General features: G+C 44.0%; 1 pseudogene; it reads right to left on the bottom strand.

The window, feature by feature from the left end:
• Nucleotides 1-2,737: 2,737 nt before the first annotated feature.
• LOC121926970 lies at nt 2,738-6,930 on the bottom strand (annotated as a pseudogene).
• Nucleotides 6,931-7,561: the final 631 nt, after the last annotated feature.

Here is a 7,561-nt window from a genome sequence, read left to right as displayed (position 1 = left end):
CTCCAGGATGAAAAGAAGCCATTGTTGAGCACCCTTTGGGTTCAGCGAGTCAACCAGTTATAAGTCCATGTAACAATTATGTTGTCTAGCCCACATTTTACTAGCTTGTTTGCAAGAATGTCATGGGTAACCCTGTACTGAAATCAAGATGTACTATATCCACAGCATTCCCTTCATCTAACAAGCTGGTAATTTTATAAAAAGAGAGAGAGAGAGAGAGATTAGATTTGTCTGGCATGACTTCTTTCTCTGAAACCCGTGTTGACTTTTTGTGATTATGGCATTGCTTTCTAGATGTTCACAGACTCTCTGTTTAATGATCTGCTCTAGAATCTTTCCTGGTATTGATGTCAAACTAACTGGACGATAATTGTTGGGATCCTCTTTTTTCCCTTTTTTGAAGATGGGGACAACATTTGCCCTCCTTCAGTCTACTGGCACTTCTCCTGTCTTCCAGGAGAATTGCCAATTATGCCATGCAGGAACTCTCAATCAAAGCATACCTGACAGGTGACCATCTAGCCTCTGCTTAAAGCCCTCCAAAGATGAAGACTCCACCACACTCCGAGGGAAAGTGTTCCACTGTTGAACAGCCCTTACTGTCAGGAAGTTCCTCCTAATGTTGAGGTGGAATCTCTTTTCCTGGAGCTTGCATCCATTGTATTGGGTCCTGTTCTCTGGAGCAGCAGAAAACAAGCTTGTTCCCTCCTCAATATGACATTCCTTCAAATATTTAAACAGGGCTATTATATCACCTCTTAACCTTCTCTTCTCCAAGCTAAACATCCCCAGCTCCCTATGTCGTTCCTCATAGGACATGGTTTCCAGACCCTTCACCATTTTAGTTGTCCTCCTCTGAATATGCTCCAGTTTCTCATGTCCTTTTTGAATTGTGGTGCCCAGAACTAGACACAATATTCCAGGTGGGATGGTAAGGAATATTGGGAGTTGTTGGCTCAAACTATCTGGAAGGTCAAAGGTTCCCCATCCCTGATTTTGAGGTTATTAATCTTTTGCAATGTATATTTTAATTATCATTGCACAAAATATAGTTAAGTATATCAGCATAGAATTATAGAGTTAGAGGGGGTCCCATGGGCCATTGGGTTTAACCCCCGGCTCAGTGCAAACTCTTCTGCAAACTGCTCTTTAAGGGATTCTGGACTTCTGTTCCTGGAATCCTAGACTGCTGCCCAACATGGCTGGCTGAAGTCCAAAATCTCTTAAAGGGCACAATTTGGGGACCACTGTGCTAGAGCATCCCCAATTGTAGCTGTCCAGCCTTTTTTGAAGACATCCTGAGAAGGAGACCCTATCAGTTACCTAGGCAATTGATTCCATTGCCAAACTTCTCTCGCTATCAAAAAAAATTCCTTCTAATGTTCAATTACAATTTACCCTCATGTAACTTCAAACCATTAGGCCTTGTTCTATCCTGGGGCAGCAGATAACAGGCTTGTACCCTCTTCTTTGTGACAGCCCTTGAGGTATTTAAAGAGTGTGATCATATCACCCCTCAGGTGTCTCTTTGGTTGAACATGCCCAGTACCTTCAACCTCTCATATGTTGTGTTATAATACTTAACATCCTCTTCTCTCGACCTGCTCCCACTTGTCTATATCCTTCCTAAAATGAGGTGCCAAGAATTGAACACAGTATTCCAGATTAGGCCTGACCAGTGCAGAATATATTGGGACTATTGGCGCTTTACAGACCTCCCAAAAGGGTGGTCTGCAAAGCGCCCTCATTTGCTGCGCAGAGGAGCCTCAGTGGCCAAACCGCGTGACTCCTCCAAGCAGCAAAAAGAAGCGGCTTCTTTTTGCGGCGCGCTAATGATGCCGCAAGGTGCCAGTGGTGCACTTGCGGTGTCATTAGCACACCGAGATGTGCGGATGCTAAGCATCCGCTATGTCAAGATGGCGGCGCCCATGTAGAATGGGGGCCACCATTTTGTACGCACTCGGCACATACTAGGGTTAGGGGTGTCAAGCACGTACTAGGGTGCCTGTGCGGAATGGGCCATTGTTTCCCATGACTTGGAAATTACAGGTCTGTTCCTGCAGACTAAGACAGCATTTGCCTTTTTTTGCTTTAGCTTCACACTGTTGGCTCATGTTCAATTTATGATCAACACTAATCGCAAAATCCTTCTCACATATAGTACTGTTGAGCCAATTCAGTGTTCTCTACCTAGATAGGAGCCCATAGCTTCACAAAGCAAGAAGGCATGCTGAATTCCAAGGAAATATCTTTGAATTGCAAATGGGTATTACATTTCCTTGACTTTGAAAATCTACTAGTGACCACATGGCCAAAGGGGGAAGTGCCAGCCTGCAGATAGCCCTCCCTTCCATCTGAACTAAGACCAGAAACAGAAAATGCAGGGCTCTGACCAATATCTTCAATTTCTTTCTCCTGTTTGCCTGATGAAGAAGCCAGTGTGACTTTCTCAAAACGGAGATACTGAAGGCACAATTTCAAACAGTTCCAGTGAGAAAGAAAAATGGGAGGTGTCTCAAGAAACCAGGATGGATGACTAAGAAACTTTCAACTGAGCTAAGTTTGAAACGGAACATGTATAAGAAATGGAAAAAGGGGGAAATCACAAAAAAAACTAAGGCTCCAGAGACAACAGGCAGGAAGAAACGGGAGAAGAAAACAGAACCAAACACACCACCGCCACTTTGTGCCCACTGTGCTTCCACGGTCGCACCGAACATCCTCCACCAGAACTGGTTCAAGGCTCCCAGGGGATTCCACATGGCAGAGACTCTTTACACTCTGATTGGTACCATTCAGACTGGATGCTTGGGCTCGTAGGTTTCTTCTCTCCAGATGGTCTAAAAAATGGGGAAAAATAGAAAACATAGGTGAGAGGGAGCATCCTTATTGAAGACTGTCTCTTAAGAGGAGGTCCGTCATATGGGGAGCATTTCCTCCTTTCTTTCAGTACAAACAGGATATAACAGTTGCCCTTAAGCCCTCTCTAGGCTCTGGTTGGTCCTGGGAACAGAATGCGTCTACATAGATCTTTAGTCATCCAAATGACCCTTTTTAATGTCTTAAAGCTGGTGTGGATCTGGGCCAACTAACCATCATAAGTGCTCTTCGAAGAAAGTCTCGATAGAACCCAGAGAGGGTCCCCCCCTAAGTCTAGACTGGAGTTACAATCATAATTGCCTGTTAGGCCAACATCAGTCCCCGTCCTGACCCAATACCCTGTTTCTCACTTGTGTCAGGCCTTAGGAAAGGCTGGAAGAGAGCCAAAATTCCCACACTGAGTTTCCTCACAACCCACATTAAGATGGACATCTGAATTATTCTCTCACACAGGAGAAGGACTTTGCGACTTCCATGACGGTGGGTGGGGGAAGCCATAATCCATATGCAACATTTAGCTTAAATCCTTTTTTATTTTAATTTTACCGAAATAAACCCACTGAAATCAATGGACATTTCGAAACTCAACATCTATATAATTCCAATGATTCAATAGGTTACTCTAGCTTGGTTTTAGGGAAGAAGCAAGAAAGAGTTGTGTACTCAAAAGATGCAAGCATAAGCATGTAACATAGCTGCAAAGACCAAACTATGCACTGTATATAAATGCTTAAATTAACGTATTGGGGGGCAAAAATCCCACATAAAAACTGTTCATCTGTCAGAACAAATGGCTTTGTGTGCTCACCGCCCTCTGTCCGACTGTTCCGACGATGTGGACTGGATTGGCTTCGCTGTGGGGATGATACATCCTTTTTCCTATCCTGGTGTGAGGTGGCCCTGTTCCTTGCTGATCTAAAGGAAAGGAAAATGACAGTGAACCTTGCAAGTCATTTGCTGCTGGGGAAAATGCAGTAAGAAAGGAGACGATATGTATTAGAATGCAGTAAGTAGGAAGGATCCACAAGCACTAGTACCTAGCATTTGTACAGCTCTTTTAGAATGTTCACAACATTACACAAATACATTACATATCTGTCTTACAAGAAAACCTGTAATGTACCCAGAATTATTTCCATATTATAGGGTTAGGGGATTAAGGTTAAGCACATCTAAGGCTACTGAGCAAGCTAGTTAAGGAGCAGTAGAGAAGGTGAAATGTGGATTTGATCAAGCAATACTTGGTTCACATTCCTATCATTTTGCCCCTCCCTCCTTCCAACTGTCATCTTCTGGCCTGGAGGAGCAAAGGATAGGCCCAACGCCATCGGGCCCGGCCTCGATTAAGAAAAAGAGCCCTCCTCCATCCATCTGTGTCACCTCAGAGGAGAGAAGAAGCTGGACCTGATCCCTCCCCCCCCATTCCCTCCCTTTTGTGTCGTGCTTTTTAGATTGTAACCCGAGGGCAGGGAACTGTCTGTTATCCTCTGTTGTAAACCGCCCAGATTACCAGTGATTGGGCGGCATATAAATAATTCTATTATTTAGCTCTGATGAATGCTGGATGTTTTCTATCACAGTGTATTTACTTATTTGCATCACACACTGTCCAAATTTCTTCCCACTAGCAGTTGGTGGAACTAAGATGATATTGGAAGTTCCTGGTAACTCCATGATTCTGTTCCCATACTTACATATGCATAGATCCCAGTGAGATAGATCTATAGAAGCAAGATGCTCTAGTGCTTCTACTCTGGTAAAAACAATATACATGCAAAAACCACAAATCTAAGATGTGACCAATGGAGGATTCCTGACTGATTCCTCCTGACCACAGTCTCTTTTAGGACTTCGTAATGGAGGACAGAAAATAAATTTCACAATTGCACATCTGAAGATGCCAGCCACAAATGCTGGCAAAATGTCAGGAGAAACTCTTCTAGAACATGGCCACATAGCCCGAAAACCCACAAAAACCATGGATGCCAGCCGAAAGCTTTGACTTCGCACATGGAAATAATGGATTGGGCCCAACACATGGAGCTTTGGCTTTAAGGAAGGGTCAGGGAGCATGTAACTTTCCAGATACCTGAAAAACCCACCAAAAACACTATTTCCAGATGTGCTGGACTGCACTTTCATGTTCCCTCTTTCTTTGCTAATTAGCCATTACAATGGGGATTGCAGTCTAAAAACACACCTGGTGACCCATGCTCCTTATCCATGGTTTGAGGCTTAAGAAGCTTGAGGGAGATCATGCCGCTGGAGATCACACACAGTCCTCCCAAATTGATTTGCAAACTTCTGGGCTTATTCTATGCCACTCTGGAATGGAATTTGAAACAACAGGAGTGCTGGCTCATCTTTTCAATTAAAAATCCTTGTGCATCTTTATAGAGAGGACTTTTAGCCATTTATGTTTCACCCCCCCCCCCAATGGGTCTCAGGATGTGATCTGCTGCCAGATTACTAACCTTGTCTACTCTGCTGTAGCACACAAGATCTCTGGCTCCCCAGCTATCTCCACCTTTAGTCTCAAGTCACGGGAATGCCTCTCCAGCTCCTTGCGAAATTCCTCAGGCCCAGCTTCTCGACATCCAAGATGGATGCTTCCACTCAATCTGCTCTACGCTGTGTGGATCATGAGACACATACTGGCCAAGTTTCATCACTTTTTCAGGTGTGCCAGCAGTGCGATATCCTCCTCATGTCAAAGATAAGTTCACTCAGGTGCGGAAGGTGTGCCTTGTACATGAGATCCTCACCACGCGATATGCCCATGCCCATAGCGCCCCCAAAGTTCACCCCCACAGCCAATATGGCGGAGTTCCCTGAGAAGTAGGTTTTGAAGCTGATGGGAAAACGCTCCAGTTTGGCATGTTGTTGGTGAGGTAACTGTAATGGCAAAGTATTTAGAAATTTTATGAAGCAAAGATGAACTTAATAAACCCTTCTATATCTCCCAGAATATCTTAGCTTGGTTATTTGATTCAGATTGTAGGTCTAGGTAGACTAGATACTGCATACATTACTTCACCTGAAGCTGCAAGTCAGCAAACAAAAACTTAGACAGGGACTTCCTGTCTAAGCAGCTACATTTAATCGTGTATTTGGCAGTGATCTTGAGCACTCAATTCTCATTTGCACAAGGCCATTGGGTTCTCTATACCAGTCTTAGGGGTATAGCTTGTTGGAATCTGCAAGTCGCTTTTTCTCTGGCTCCATCTATCTCCTGCATAAACACCTCTATAGCCCTGCCTTCATGGTCTTTTCCTACTTTTGCCACTTCCATCCTTGATGATGGACAGATGACACACACACCACTCTGATTATTAATGTATAGCACACAGCCATCTAAATATTTTTTTAAGTACCAAGATGTTCACTTGTGTTAAATTTGGCACTTTAGATACATTTTCTTTTTCTACACATAGTGGGAGAATATGACAACATATTTTCTCAAGAATCTAAAGTAGAATAAGGCTTTTGCCCACACAGCAATTCCATCATACAATATCAAACAATTCAGAATCTTCAGCTGGCATAGTTTTTGCATTTCATCAATATCAAGAACTCTGGTTAACAGCTTCAAACATAGGATATTAAACCAAACTTCCCACCATATTTCATAGCCTGGCTTGTTTTGAAATGGTTAACCATCGTTCCCTTGTTGGACAAAACAACAAGCAATAATACGGTAGTTAACTAAGATTTCATGGTAGTTTTCCGTTTATCCAGCTGGAAAGAAAACCAATGCATGGAGAAAGCTAATTTGTATCTCAACTTGATAAGCTATAATTATCCAAAAATGGTCATGGTCTGGAAACCAAACCAAACCATCAGACATGGACTCAGATATGCAATTATGGCTGTCATTTAAGCTTACTCTTAGTGACCACTACATAATCATATGAACATAAGATGTTGCCTTATCAGAATCAGATCATGAGTCCATCTAACCCAGTCTGTCACTCTTAATGGCAGCAGTTGTCTTTCCTAGAAACTACTTGAATGCCTCACCCACCATCTATTACTGACCAGGCTAACCATGCTAGGTTCCAAATCAAATGAGTTTGGGATGGAATGGTGGTAAATGGTGGACAGGTTCTGTGGGAGACGGCATGCCACTAGCAAGTACCTTCACAGAGATCTGTTGTTGTGTGCCTTCCAAGTCATGTCTGACTTAGGTGACCCTGTCATGAGATTTTCTTGGCAAGTTGTTCAAAGAGGGTTGTCATGCCTCTGAGAGGCGAGAGTGAGATCGCCCAAGGTCACTAAGAGGTGACCCCCTAAGGGGTGGCCTGCAACTGCCTCTCTCTTTGCTGGATCTGGGTGGGCAATGCATGATGCACCTGATCTGGCCTTTCCATGGCACAAAACGGAGCCGCAAAAAAGTGCAGCTTTCAGTGGTCCTTAGGAGTGCTTCAACGTGTCCACTATGCAATGGGGGTGCGGCATCATGCCGCCTGGGGCAGTCGGGGCAACATAGTGTGAATGCCATACCCAACTCCACCCCCAGGCCAACTTTTGCCTGCCTGCACACCCCCCAATGGGTTCCAGGCTGAGCAGGATTTGAACCCTGGTATCTAGAGGTACGTTCAATGCTCAAAACCAACCACACCAGACAGCCAGGCCCATAAAACCGAATTGAAGGGTCCTCTTCAAAACCACTCTCACAAAT

The sequence above is a fragment of the Sceloporus undulatus genome, chromosome 1, assembly GCF_019175285.1.
Source record: "Sceloporus undulatus isolate JIND9_A2432 ecotype Alabama chromosome 1, SceUnd_v1.1, whole genome shotgun sequence".
NCBI classification, from domain to species: Eukaryota; Metazoa; Chordata; class Lepidosauria; order Squamata; family Phrynosomatidae; genus Sceloporus; species Sceloporus undulatus.
The sequence above is the reverse complement of the archived record's forward strand: the minus strand, read 5'-3'. Positions and strand labels throughout refer to the sequence as shown.